General features: G+C 44.6%; 1 protein-coding gene across 2 annotated transcripts in view; it reads right to left on the bottom strand.

The window, feature by feature from the left end:
- FANCD2OS (FANCD2 opposite strand) overlaps positions 1–15,725 on the bottom strand; it is a 152,878-nt gene that overhangs the window by 28,243 nt on the left and 108,910 nt on the right. For both annotated transcript variants that reach the window (XM_069644096.1, XM_069644095.1), the window contains exon 2: positions 12,188–12,219. The gene's annotated coding sequence lies outside the window, so the exon portion shown is untranslated. The remainder of the gene's footprint in view (positions 1–12,187; positions 12,220–15,725) is intronic.

The following is a 15,725-nucleotide window of genomic DNA, read 5'->3' as shown; positions in this document are numbered from 1 at the left end:
CTTGACAGCATTCACATTAGGGGGGAAGAGATACGAGCATTGCAGGCTACCTCAGGGGTACTGTGAAAGTCCAAGCATATTCAACCGCATACTACACGAAGACTTGGGTAATTTATCAGTTGAAAGCACGATCATTCAGTACGTAGACGATTTGCTCATCTGCGCACAGAGTGAAGAGACGTGCAGAAGAAACCCAGTCACCCTCTTGACACTGCTAGCGAATAAAGGGTACAAGGTGGACAAGGGGAAGCTACAATACTGTCAGTCAGAAGTGCTGTACCTGGGACAGCTGATATCAAAAGACGGGAAGAGAATAATACCTGACAGAGTAGAAGCAATAAGGTCAGTGAGAGAACCAACCACAGTGAAGGAGATGCAGAAATTCTTGGGAATGTGTAACTATTGTAGAGCATGGATACTAGATTATGAAGCCTACACCAGGCCATTACTGCAAGTACTCAAAGAGGCCCAGCAAGAGAACAGGAAAATAGAGTGGTCAAAAGAAATGAGTGACTCGTATGGGTCGCTAAAAGAGCTGATCTCGAGTGCTCCAGTACTCGCCAATCCTGATTATAAGCGCAAATTTTACCTGTTCTCACATTGCAAGGGAACTCTTATGACAGCTGTACTGACACAAAAGACTTCCCTAGGACACAAACCATTGGCTTACTATAGTGGCACATTAGATGCAGTGATGCAAAGCCACTTCGCGTGCGAGCAGTCTCTCGCCGCCGCCGCGTTCGCCATCGAGAAAAGCGCCACAATAGTAATGGGGTGCCCTGTCACGTTGTTTGTTGAACACTCATTATTTGCAATACTTGAAAGATCAAAAAGCACACTGACCACACAGCGAGCAACTGCCTATGAGATAATATTGTCTAGCGCCAACATTCACGTGGTAAGGTGCGGGACAGTAAACACAGCAACATTCATCACAGAACCATGCACACTAGAGGACATGCAAGAACACAATTGTGCAACATACACAGGGGAAACGGGGGAGGGCACGGTGGTGTGTGAAAATGCCCTGGGCGAGGGAGAGGTGTACTTTGTGGATGGGTCAGCGTCAATTGACATGGACACAGGAGAGAAACATGTGGGACTAGCAGTAGTGAGGCTAGAAGAAGGTGAGTATGAAGTACTAGTACAATATCGCCTTCCGTCCCATTTCTCAGCCCAAGCAGCAGAACTTATCGCCCTAACAGAAGCATTACTGTAACGCTCACCTGATTCTCGCAGAGGCGCCGGTCTTGACTGGGCGACTACCGTATCTTCAAAGGTGATGTGCAGCACCCAGTTGGCTCTTTGGGCTGGACCTCTGTGCCCTGTATGCCTGACGTGCAGAGTGAGATGTCTGCAGATAGAAAATACGGGGTTAATGAACTGGGGTTATTGGGGTGTCCCTATCTCTTTCCTCTTCTCCTCTCCTGTAGACCCCCACAGGTTAATGCTCTCACCTTAGGTAAGTGAATGCCGAGCTCTCCATCTGCCTCGGGGCAGGGTGCTGTAACCAGTTTCTTCACTGGATAGGTAGCGCAGGCCTCTTGACTTCAGAGGACTGCTGTCCGTCGTTTACTGCACGAACTGTAAGTTTTGAGTAACTCAAATGTCTTTAAAGTCTTTAATAATGATGTCTCTTGTTTTGCAGGGTTCCGGCGATGGCGGATGGCGGATGACGGGCTGAAGTGAGTTGAAGATGGAGCCCGTGTGATGAATAGAAGCGCCTGGAAGCACGTAAGTAAGCGCTTGTTGCCAGCTTCACGAAGCGCTCTAACTGTCTTTTTATTTTGCAGGTACAAGTTCGGAGCGGCTGCAGGGTGCCGGGATACCCACTGGGTTAGATGTGGAAAGGAGTAATGGCACGTGAGTATTAAAGTTCCCCAATGTCTTTAAACGCACCTTGTTTTGTCTTTCAGATGCGAGATGCAGCGCCGACGGCCTCCGGAGCGTGCGAAGAGTTGGTAAGCTTTTGTCTTTCAGATGCCGGAATGCAGTGTGAAGACCTCCGGAGTGCACGAAGAGTAGGTAAGCCTTTGCCTTTCAGATGCCGGAATGCTAACCTGTTCTTTCTTGTCTTTATAGGTGTTGCAGAAGACTGGATTCAGGATGGTAAGCCTTTTTCCTTAGGCCCAGGACCGGATGCAGAAGACACGATGAGCGTTCTGCTGCAGAGGGTGCAGAATAACGCAAAGCAAGATTCATCCACCGGGTGTGGTTTAAATAGCCTCCTGTAGTGCTTAGGTGTCTCCTTCCACAGCCACGCCTAAGTAAGAAAAGAGTTCCTGGTAAAAAAAAGAGTTCCTGCCTTCCAGAAGAGTTCCAGTGTTCTGAATCTAGGGAGTGGCTCCAGCCCCACCCAACAGGAAAAGTAGTTCCAAACAGAAGAGGATCAGAGGCTCAACTGGCAGGCAAGTAAGCAGCATGGTCTGCTGCAGGTAAGTCCGCCCAAGCATTATGAGCCCGGCGCTTCCAGCGCTGGGACTGGGCATATTTATGAGCCTGGTGCCACTGGCGCCAGGACTGGGTCCAAAAGGTCCCAATTGGGACTGGTTGGCACTCGGAACCTGGGTTATGGATCTGCTTCCAAGGGAGTTGGGAAAACCCTGACCTTTTGGAAGCAGAGATCATGACAATTACATGCAGCTAAAGGATGTGCAGTAACAATATACACAGATTCAGCCTACATGAGGACAACCGTACACGGAGGTCTAGCCCGGTGGGGGCGGAGAGGGTTTCGAAGGGCAGATGGGACCCCAGTGCAACACGCTGAACTGTTGAAGGAATTGATTGAGGCCCTAAAAGATCCAACAGTGGTAGCAATAGTGAAGTGCCAAGCACATATGTCCAACACCGACGTTGTGTCTTTGGGGAACGCGGCAGCAGACGCTGCTGCCAAGGAGGCTTCGTATTTTGAAAGGCATGGAACAGGCGAGTACCTATTGCGGCATCCAAACGAACAAAGAGCTTCCAGAAGGATACAATGCCATACCCATATCACAAATACTAGAGCTACAGGAGGGTGCCAGTTCTGACGAAAAAATGGTGTGGGAAAAAAGGGGGTGCAGTCAATCGGCAACAGACTTATTGTGGCGCCAAAATAACTCAGGAAAAGTAGTAATGCCCATCAACCTGTTAGAGATAGCATTCCAGCAATTACACTTTCCAGCGCATAATACTAAACAACACATTGCAGCAGAGATACAGGAAGATTGGTTCGTGCCATGTCTCCAGGAACACATATCTAGATTGACAATGGAGTGCACAACGTGCCAAATATATAACTCTGGGATGACCCTACGGACACTCAGGGGGAAAATTCCAAAACCAAGAGGGCCCTTCCGAGAACTGCATATTGATTATGCAGACATGGGGGAGAGGTGTAATGGGGCACGCTACATGATAGTGGTTGTATGTCCATTTTCCAGGTGGGTGGAAGCGGGTCCATGTGCGCGACCTGATGCTAAGAGCGCTGCAAAGTTCCTAGTAAAGGAAGTGTTCCCGCGCTGGGGAATTTGCAACGTAATTCGCTCAGACAACAGCACTCATTTTGTGAACAAGCTCTTCAAAGAAGTGACTGCGTTATTGGGAATAAAGCATAAACTGTGCTCGATTTATCATCCTCAAAGTAACGGTGTTGTCGAAAAGATGAATGGCCTGTTAAAAGGGAGATTGTCTAAATTGTGTTTTTCGTTGAAGAAAAACTGGATCTACTGCTTACCCCTTGCACTGTTTGAGCTGAGGAATCAGCCGAGCAAGGACCACCATCTGTCCCCGCACGAAATCGTGACAGGGAGACGGATGCACACAGCACATTCCCCACTGCGCCAACACTCAGATGCACACAGAAGAGCCACAATATTTGGAGATGAATTTACAGAGTACCTGAAGAGGCTAACTAGGGCGGCGCGTGCAATATCAAGGCAGCTCTCACCACCATTCACAAGGGAAGAAGGGAACACAACGGAGTCGTTTGTGGAACCTGAAACACAAGTACAATTAATGCCAGGAGAGTTCATTTATGTCCGGAGCTTTGTGCGCCGGTGGAATGCCCCAAGGTCCCATGGGCCGTACGAAGTAGTATTTTGCACACCCACAGCTGTAAAGGTAAAAGGGCTCAAATATTGGATACATTTGACAGATGTGCGAAAGGCATATAATAGTGTACAGGAAGAGGTGGACGGGGAGGCACAGACAACAGCAAACAAAAGTAATGAAAATGATGAGTGAAGGTGAGCAAATGAATGGAGGAGTGTGACTGATAGATAAAACTGTTAACAAAAGAATTCTATTACAGGTTATTGATCGAGATAAATGAAAAAAAAAGAAATGTGTTTAAGTGAAAATAACGGTGTAAAAAATATGTATTGTCTGCTCCCTTCTCTGTGCAAACCCTAACCCCACCCCCCACCCCACCCATCTCCCTTTTATGACCTCCTGGTACATACAGTGCCAACAAAAATGTTTACATGCACGCACTTAATGCACTTTTATATCTCAAACAGGAACTACCATGGCAACAAACGGGCTGCCTGCAACGAATAGATTGATTAGATAGAGAGAGGTTTTAGCTGAAAGATGTAGATATTCGTACGAGTGTGGGTTGTCTGTATGCATTACATTATTTTTTACAATACTGTTTGGCTTGGTTACTTATTGGTTTATAGCGTTCATCTCTATCGAGATGAACGAGGGGGGGAGGGAATAACGAGATTAATGTAACAAATCAAACTACAGCTGCAGATACTAAAGAAGGTGATTTTTTGAGATGGGACGGATCTAAGCTTGTATGGGGATATTACACAAAACCGTCCAATGTTGTTACCCCGCCAAATGAAAGAATTCAGGATAAAATGCAAAATAGCACAACTTCCCCGCCAAATGCCTCCGATTACAATGCCCGCAGTTTAAATGATCGCAACCCCTCTGTAATATCATGGATGTACAACACCACCACGAGCATGCCCACACATGTAACCACCCCCACAATAAAGAACACACTACCTGATAAAATACAGAAAGAGAATGAAGAGATGGCGGTGGGATACACAGCATTATATGATGAATGGGAAAAGGGGGGCGGAGGGGAGAAAGGGGGGCCTACTCTGTTCCTCGCCCTTGGAGCTGGGAGACATCTTAGGAATAGTAGAAGGAAAAGGGAGGTGGGAAGGAGAAAATACGATGAGTATTATGGGTTGGGACTCGACAAAATGGAAGACCCACGACACCCCCACCAGACAAATAAATGGTATGCAGACATGAGTGCAACTGCTAAGCAAACAACAAATGAGAGTTGTTATGTCTGCTCCATCATTCCACATGCTTCAGGTACACCCAAAGTACTGCTACCAAAAGAGTTGCCTATTGTGGATGCCCAATGTCTCCTTCATCTCACGTTGTGCAGAATTAAGAACACCTTCCAGGCACATGAGGTAACTTTTAAAATGCTGCAGAATGAGAAGACCTGCTACCCGAAAGCAGAAGGAGTGATATCTTTGGAAAAACCATTTTTTATAATACAAGGGACATTATTTTCAGAAAGTAAGTGGAAAGATGAAGAAATAATGTGCAAAGCTGAAGCGCTGCGAGGTGTGGCACCAGAGAAACTGCAGTGGATAGAGAAAACATGCACACCAGTATGGAAGGAGCACATCTCAAAATTGACCTGGGTGACTGCCATTGAAAAGCCCTTCAAGTTACAGAAAGAAATAATCTATGAACTGTGTTTCAAGGGAGAGGGCAAAAATATCATGGGGGTAAACAAGAATTGCAACAAGACCCTCACCATCCCAGATATGAGAAGAGGAACAGCGGCCCTCATGGACACTTATTGGGTTTGTGTCAACCAGGCATACCTGCACCTCCCACAATCCTGGAGTGGCAGCTGCTCATTGGCCACCCTACACCTTGCACTAATGGTGATACCGGAAAGCCACATTGATGGGAGCAGGAAAATACGAGAGACCCCTCAGCAGAATGAGGCCCAACCAACTACAGAATCACAAGTATATGTCCTGTCTTCCGGTAATAAGGGAGAGATGCTGTCACGAAATAGACGATCGTCGAACTACATATCAAAAGCATCTTCAGAGCTACTGGCGCAGATCCCGGACAGATACCGATTATTCAGCTCTGCAGAGACTTTCTTCACCGCACTCATCCCCAGCATCCAGGCACGGGCAAATGCAAAATGGCTCCAAATTACACGATGGGAGCTGATCCAGCTGGCAAATGACACTGAAGAAGGATTTAACATAATAAAAGTGGAACTGTGAGCACTGCGGCTAATGACCATGCAAAATAGGTATGTCTTAGACCTGTTAACAGCGATGGACGGAGGTGTTTGCCGAAAAATTGGAAGTGCCTGCTGCACTTTCGTACCTTCTGAAGATGCAGATAATGGTTCCATATCCCACGTGATCGAAGCCGTACATAACCTAGGAGAAAGAATGAAAATGGAAGGTGGAGCAGAAGCAAGCACGTGGTTCGACAACATTTCCTCCTGGGTCCCATCATGGCTGGGAATGACTGTTAAATTTTTGATGCCGGCAGTAGTGTTCCTCCTTTTTATTTTTTGTATGTGCCAGGTGGGCCTTTGATGTTGTGCAAACGCAGTACCAAACGGTGCAATGATGATGGTGACAATGGGCAATGCTCGCAGTACGATACAACATATGCACGAAGTAGAGGTACAAACAGGAGCAGAAAACACACCAAGATTCCAGATGGTGCCCATGTACCACAGCGGAGATGTAGTAGACAGGCTATGGCACACTACCATTAAAGAGCCCCGTGAACTTGAATGGTATGAGGAGGTGTGGGTGGATTTGGAAGAGGATGAAGGTTGTATATATCTGACCTGCACCCCGGACGAGTATGCTAGAAGGGGAGAAAGCCTGCGAGGAGTGTGTAGGGCATGGATGCCCATAAAAGGCACCCCTGCATGGGATGCAGCTGTAGCTGAAGAAGAAGAACGCAAGAGGTTGAGGGAGAGTATTCGTTACTTAAGTAACGAAAGGGGGTAAATGTATGGGAGGATTGGTCCAAGAGACCCCCCTCACCTGCAGCCTCTCCCCCTTGTGAAGTCCATGGCTCGTCGGGGGTTCCCCCTGCCACCAGGGCCCAGGTGGCGGGTGGACCACTGGCTGAAGAGATTGACCAAACATGCTGCAATAAGCTAGGCCCTGGAAACCATTTTGTGAAATCAAAATGGCATGAGCCCTGTGCACCGCAGCGCGGCCCCCACCCGTGGAGAGTCTCACTTGCCCCGCGGCCGCAGCTCCCTGGCAGATCCGCTGAGAGCCCGTTCCCACGAACAGACGGACATGAGCTAGTGCTAGATGCAAACACTGTAACATTCACCTTCCGCAGTGTATCACTGCCCTCAGCATGACCCGGCCAGCAGGGCCAGGGTGGAAAAGAACTGTAAAATGGTCCCCCGACAAGAGTAGAGACCCCAAATACTAATATGCAAACAGCCTGTGATGTAACTCTTCTCTTCAGGACCTTTTTGATTAAAACATGTAACCTCCAGGAAGATGGCAAAATGTGTGTTTATATGGCATTCTGGTTGAAGTACCCACATCCCTGTAGCTATGCGCAAATGGTAAAAGTGTCCCGGGGTTTTCATGTTATATGTTTCACCGAGAAGAATGCACTCCAAGGTCCTATGCCATAATTGAACTAATGCTGCTAGAGTGCAAAGGAAGACAAGTGCAACCACATTGGGAGCTCATGTAAATTGTGCACGAAAATGCACAAAATGTATTTGAATGTCCAAGCTCACCATGTGTCACTGCCATCAGTCTCATTGGCCAGTTATTCCTGCGTGCTCCACCAACCTTACTACTACCTCGCTTACCGTGCATGTATAGAAATGTAACAAGATGTTGTGGTTGTTAAATACTTAACATATAGATATCAATTGCAAAATGGGTATAGGTAGCACATTTGAAATGGCCATGTAAAGGCACTAACAATATAGAAAACATAAGCTTTGAAAAGAATCAATGAGTATTGTACATTATATGAATGTTTTTGCCTCTTTCACATAATCTGCAACACACAAGGAAAATACCATTGTGGGCTTATCCAAGGCCATTCCCCCTTCCTCCCCATTGAAGCCTGCCAGACAGAAAGCAGAGGCCTGTGCTGCTCTGCCTCACCTCCCCCAATTTGGCTGGAGCTGCTTCAAGCATTCATGTTCCCCCGCAGCTCCCAGTGCCGCGGCCAGCCACCTGAATTATTTACAACCCAGCAGTAAACCCCGGCCATAAACCCAGGCCCGAAGGTGCCCTTTCTTAGGCTCCACGACCCACCAACTCACCCCAGGTTAATGGCCCGTGTAAAATTAGGACACCCAATATTATAGCAACACTGTAGGAACACATTCATAATGACTTCTAACGAGACATGATAACTTGGACAGCTCGCCCCTTGCCCTGAGACCCAACCTCGCGACCTATGATACCCGGTCAACAGGACGATGGTAACCATGTATTGATGTATCACCAAAAGACCCCACTCTAGGTGCATTCCTCCTGTGTTGCATTAACCTGCAGAATAACCTATTGGAAGATTTACCGGGGAAGATAATATTGCAATATTGAATGAATGCGGTGTGCGTGGCCTTAGGGCAGAAAGCCATGAAAGACGTTCATCACTGACACTGCTCACGGCTGGCACAACAACACCGCCCGGATGAGCCCAGCTGACCTGCCCGGCCCACGTGGGTAACCAGTGACGTCCACCAACCACGGCAAACCACATCACAGCTGCACCTATAGTTAGTCGTCGCCACCCAATCCCCACGAACTTGTGCCCCCTATAGTGTGTAGGTTCTTATGACGCATTTTGTAAATATATACGCCTATCTTTGCTATTGTCAGACAGAGCGCTCTCGGAGTTTGCAGAGTCCTTTGCATGCCCTATTCTGACTTGTATAAACTCCCATTAAGCTCACCCGCACTTTGTCTTAGCCTTATTCCCATCTTGGGAGAGTCCATTATTGTCTCTCATTGTGGGGAGGATAGTGCTATCTGGGGACGCTCGCCTTCAATTTCTAGATGGCCAACGTACAATAAATCTGGTTTCTGGGAAAAAAGGACAGGAAACAAAATAGGTCTGTTTGGTTAAAATTGGACAGGGCAAAATGAAAATCAAGGAAACAAAAGCATTTGGCAGTGACTGGAAATATAGGGCGGATGTCCCACAAAAGGTGGTTATGTTTGTAAATTAGGATGGCAATTTTAACGAGCATTAGAAATAAAGGAAAGTGGAAAGCAACAGTTCAATAGAATGAATCAAAAAGTAAAGCAAAGAACATAATTCAATCACAAGCCTTAGAGCTATATGGCAATACCCCATGTGGAGACATATTCTCTGGAAAATGGACCAGTGGAGAGATTGGAATCTGAAACAAGAGAGGTGAAACAATTGAGTCATGTCTATTGGCAGACAAAATTGCAATTGCTTGCCCTTGAGAAAAGAGGGAGATGAACATGGTAAATCAGGAATATCTAAGGAATCAATTCTCCAGGGGATACATTGTTTGGTTCGGAGGGGAAATAATGCCCTCAATGAGGGAACTTATCGCTGTTCTACCATAGTAAATGTCATTAGACTTTTCTGTTATATCAGAGTTTATGGCACAGTGGACCAATGCATCCACTACAGGGATCTGTGTTTGGACACAGGTTTGAATCCCAATAGAATGCCCTGACAGGAAAGTGATTTCTTAAAAAGGAGATAAGTTCCTATTAGTTGTGTAGTGTAGATTGTTAGAGCGTGCTCCAAGGTTTACACCTATTCCTAGTAGATTGTAACATATTCGAGGATATTTGTATTCTTGAAAAGAATCACATCTACAAATGTGTTCATATTTTTCACATTGCAATACTATGTATTCTGAATCAATTTTAGCAAGGTTGATACATGTATATATAAAACTTGGACAAACATATGTGTGTTACTTTACATATGGACCAAAGCACATTAACACAATATCGGGGAGCATTCCACACAAACGCACATAAACACAAAAAGAAACATATTGTTCTCATTAACATCAAACAAACAAATGTTAAATATAGGAAGGAATCCTGTATGTGCACCTAATCAACAAAGAAACGTGTTAGGTTAAAACATACCTCTCTGTCCAACTAGCCATAGCATATTTAGATTTTAAAACCTGTCACAAGGGCCAACTCATGGTCTGAGGGGTCCAATCCCGGCAGGTCCAGTCAGCCCTTTATTCTTCAAACGTTGATAACATGAGTACAATTAGGTTGGATAACAATATAGCACCAAGATACTCCCTGGAGGGGTTTCATGGTTGAACGCTGTGCTCTATAAATACACCTGTTATATTATAAATGTAGACCAGCCCCCTTTGAATCGGGTGGTATCGAGTTTTTAAATACTTTGTGAAGATGAAACAGTGTATATAAGAATCCATGCCTTTTTTAATATAATTTGGTGATAAAATGGTACTACCATCTGTTGATGATATTGGGAAGCAGGAGTGTGATAGAGCACAATTGACAGGGAATTCAATGACTTTACAAGTCAAAGGTGTGTAAATGGTAGGAGGAATTCATGGGTTCCACCAGAAATGGAGGCCAAAGTAGACAGAAGATATTCTGTGGGTAACTCTTTGTCTTGGTAAACAGGGGCGTTGTAACCAAAACTATTACCTTCTGTTTATAGCTAATATGAAATATTTGCTCAAGAAAAGGCTTACATTAAGAAGAATCATCCCTCAATGGAATGCGTGCCTTTTTAAATGTGCTATTAAAGATCAATCAAAAGTATGCCCGAATGGTGGGTTTATGATTGGGGTACAGCCTCAGTTAAATGCAGGAAAACAGCCTTAAAGTAACTTCTATTAGCATGCTGCACTGTTGTACTACAACCAAAAACAGGGGTGGAATGAAAGTACAATGATCCATAAAAAAATCTCATTTATTAAACAATTTTCGTTTTTATTTAAAGCCACCTAAAACTGGCTCCTAAATTAGCAGCACACCATTGGATTCACAGTATCACATTTAATTACATATAAAATACATTGCATCGCATCACAAACTCACTTAATGTGTAGGTATGGGCGTCTTTCCTGAAGAAAACATTACCAAATTTGTATTGGAGAAATGTTGAAACTAGGAAGAAAGGGAAAATATAAGACCCTTCTAAGAGCTCAATCAAAAGAATACACTAATCTATTTAGTTGTCTCACCTAGTAGACTGTGGTTTATGTATGTCCTTCCACCTAGGTTGTTTAGGTTCTATTCATATGTTGGATAACAGTTGACCGAGTCATGTATTCAATTGATTAGGCGACAATCACTGTATTTACACTTTCGGTTCCATTGTTCACACATGGGGACATTGAGACAAATGGCACTTTTGCACTTTACATTTTGTTTATTACATTGTTGTGAGTTTGTGATGTGATGCAATGTATTTTACATGTAATTATATGTGATACTGTGAATACAATGGTGTGCTAATTTAGGAGCCAGCTTAGGCGGCTTTAAAAAAAATGAAAATTGTTTAATAATGTGATTTTATGTGGATTATTGTACTTTCATACCACCCCTGTTTTTTGTTTAGATTAATTAGCCATTGGAATGAAGTGTTAGAGGCTTACCTACCCTTTTTTTGGGTTTCTGGCCACTCTTGTATTACAAACATCAAATAGCGACAAAATCTTCTCATTAAACACCCGGGATGAAAGCATTCAGAAGTGATTCGGGCATCTGTGGTTGAACTGCTCAAAAGAATTCTCAATCAATTATTGCAGACGCGCAAAATAAGAAAGGAGGCTTTGGCAGTAGAGTGTGCTGGCGATAGTCCTGCAAATTACATTCACATAACATGTACAAAAACCCCTACTATTGATTATGTATTGCTCTCTGTAAAATGTTTAAGATGCATTAATGACTTTAATGTACTGCAAGTACAGTTTGTAATCTACTGCAATTAGTTACTAAATGAAGTAAACTCGAGCTCTTCCAATAGGATTAATTCCAGGATGGACACAGAAGTAAATAAGGCAGGACCTTGCATTAAATGAAAAACCAATCAAGTAGTTGCGGTGGGAGTCAGGTGTAATGAAAAAAGTTAGCAATGCACCCTTTGAAGCAAGTTGAATTTAACAACATGTGAGTAGCTCATTGCTGGAACTTACCTTTTGGGCATATACACTGCTCTGTAGAGAACCTAAATAAAAGGGTAGATAGAAAAGGCAGAATTTAAGGAAAATGGATTGCATTCTATGAAGAAAGGCAGAATTAAGAAAGAGGCCTAGTCAAATAAATTATCAAATCCCCATACCATAGAAATTGAAAATCATCAGAACGTTTTAAAAAGAACATACAAGCTTCTTATTTTGTTTATTTTATCTTTATTTACATTTATCTTAGAATATGTATGAAACACGTATTCCTTAACAAAGATTACAATTTGACAGGAACAAAACAAGATGTGATTAAAAACATCAACATGATATCACATTTTTAACTGCTGAGAGAAGTAAGAAGATAAGCTGCAACTTGAAAAATAGTACAGACACTGCAGAGTGCCTTATGAAGAGAATTCTAAAGCTTTGATGCAAGTAGAGAAAGCGCGTAAGTGGGGCTGGACACAGTGAGGGCCTTGGATGACTAAGAATAGAGAAGACCAGAGGGTCCAAATAGATGGAGATCAGAGAAAAGAGATACGCAGGAGCTAAGCCATGGGTGCAATACAAAAATAGACAGAAATAGCAAAACTGAAGACGGGCAGGAAAGGAAGCCATCCGATCAGAAATAAGGAAGCTGAAATGGGGGGCAGGGTCGGGTAAGCAACTTCAATAGGAAACAAATAGTAACATTATAAATAAAGTCCAAAAGGGAAAGCATACATTTCAGGACAAAAGAAGAATGGAGGAACAGGAGTCAAGTCAGGAAAAGGTTAGGATGAAAATAAGAGTCTTGGTAGCAAACTGGGTAATAAAAGGATTAATCTTGCCTTTGTTGTAGAGTTCAAAATGGTAGGAAAGAGCAAGAGAAGGTATATGAGAAGAGCAGTGGGGGATCAGAGAAGACACCATAGTTACAAGCAGAGAGGGACAGATAGAGAATTATGAGAAACCCAAAGTACAACCAGGTGATGATGAAATGATTGATATAAAAATAATGTGAAATTAGGTGTTATTCTGGAAACAAGCGAGTAACTTAAATATACGCCTCTCATTGTTAAACAAATAAATAGAAACAGAAACACTTGGGAACACATATCAGAGTGTTACAAGATCCATCTGAAAAAAGGGCCATCATTCAATCAGTTGTGGTGTGTTGCATTTGTTAGATCACTAGGGATGAGGTTAAGAATCTGCAGGACTGGATTGGCTTTGCAATACAATTCGTAAGCACTGACTGGTTTGCTTTTCGCTCTGTCTCTAGAGCTCGGTAAAATAGTTCCCCAATCTTGGAGGACTAGTATATTCATTCTAATCTTTAAAAAAGTGGCTGTTTTATCATTCTCAAGTTATTTATGAATTGCCCTACTGGACGTCCTGGGAAAATTGACAAAGTGGGCTCATGAGAAAGGGGTTCTCCCTTTCACTCAGGATTGTTTTCTACTATCCCAAAAAATCTGGTGTTTCTTACTAGCAAACTTTGTGTCAATACTAAAAGTGGCACTGGTATGTTCAGCTTTTTTGGATTTCACTAAAGCTTTTGACTTAGTGAATTGGAACTTGCAATGGAACATGATGGTATGGTGGGATTGCTCAGACTCAGGCACCTATATTAAAAACAATGTATTGTTAGGGGAAAGCTTAACCAATGTGGCCCTCAAACACCAACAATGTTCAATCTCTATATGGTGGATTTGCCCAAGACACTACAGAAAAGCATGTGCTTTTGTCCCTCAGCTAGGCTATTTTCATATTCACTTACTTGCCTATATGGATGACAACATCTTGTTTGATACATCTCAGTTTCAATTACAAGGTCTATACAGGAAGATGGCGATATATCCCAAAACAAATGATCTAACACTTATTCTTTCCAAGTAGAAAATAATGTGCATTAGTAAAAAGGGTTCAAGAATGGTCAAATGCTATATTGTAAAAAATCTAACGGAATGTGTAAAAGTGTTCAAACATCTAAGACTTACCTTTATTTACATGCAGTACCGGCACACCACAAACAATGTTCTCCTGGAAGAAAGTCTTGTCTATTGTCCTATCAAAAATGACTATGGGGCCGGCACATGGCCAACCAGGGAGACCATGAGGACAAGGTCCCTGTGAGCTCTGTGTCGCCTGTGCTCCTGTGGCCCCCTTACCTCCCAAAATATTTGGATGTAATAAACTTTGGGGTTGGGGGGAGTCCCTCTGCCCAAGATGTCAGACCACCCACACCACAGAGGGAAAGTTTGAAGCAGCTGCCCAGGCGCTCCCGTAGACGCAAGACTGGAGCGGTCCGGGGCCCGAATGCCAAGATGGCTACCGATTACTGAAGGAGGCAACGCAGAAGTGTTGTACCAGCAGTCAGGTGCAGGACTGATCCTCTGTCTCTTATGGGCACAAGGGAGGGGGCCTGGGCACCCGTCTGTGGGACTCTGGTGAGCAGAGGAGTGGTGGAGGTGCTGTGTCGGACGGTACGGAGGCCAGCAGTGGAGGGCCAGTGTGGCCAGTGTGGCCTCCCAGAGCTCGATAGGTGTGGAGGGCCCTGTGCGCACTCGGGCATGACCTGCCTCTGGGTCGTTGGGCGCACACGGCTGCTGGAGAGATGGAGGTGGAGCGCTGGCTGCAGGGAGGAGGGAGGAAGAGGGGAGAGCTACAGGTGGAGTGGCTTGGAGTGCCCAGAGCCCCGCACCGGAATACCTGCATTGGAACGCCTGTCAACACCCACGGAAAACGCCTGGTGCCTGCTGAATGTGGGGGGCCTGGGCAACCTGGGGGACTCACCTAGAATACACAAGTGAAGACAGGAAACCTAGAAAAGGGCATCACTATGCATGGGTGGTGCTGACACCAGGGATACTTCCAGAGACTAGGGGCTATAAGGAAACAACTTACTGGCCTCCAGAATAAACGTCAAGAGGGGTAAATAGTGCACAGAAAGGGCAAAGCTCCCTAGTAAGCATAAGGAACCCCAGTCGGAGATATTAAGGCACTAAGGCAGTCACAAGAAGGGGCAAGGAAGTGCACCCAACAGATAGTAGCCCACGTCCACCATACCTACAATCACACAGCATGGGAGGAAGGCCCTACCACCAAGTCCGACCTGCAGCTGGTGTTACATGAAAGTACTGCAAATATCTCCAAGTCGATATCAGAGTTAGATAAGAATGTGTGTGTGGTAGAGCAGAGACTGGAAAAAGTGTAAAACAATGTATGTGAGAAAGCACACACACATGCTACATTGATAGAGCGGAAACGAGTTGGAGTAGCAGATGGAGACCATACTCCCTGAACAGAAGGATGCAGAAAATGTAATGAGGCGTACCAACATCATCAATCCAGGGTATCCTAAAGCAGATTCCAGATGGTGGGCTCGAGAGCTACATCACATCACTATTTCACCAGCTCCTGGAGTTGTCAAGAGACTCAGAGGTCAACGTAGACACGACCCACAGAGTCTATTCATCATATCAACAATCGGGGAATCTGATCCATGATGTGCCTGATACGGGTCCACTTTTACGAGTTAAGGAGGACATAATGTCAGCAGCAA

The sequence above is a fragment of the Ambystoma mexicanum genome, chromosome 2p, assembly GCF_040938575.1.
Source record: "Ambystoma mexicanum isolate Mex_15411 chromosome 2p, UKY_AmexF1_1, whole genome shotgun sequence".
NCBI lineage: Eukaryota > Metazoa > Chordata > Amphibia > Caudata > Ambystomatidae > Ambystoma > Ambystoma mexicanum.
Note: the sequence above shows the minus strand (reverse complement) of the source record. Positions and strands in the feature narration are given on the sequence as shown.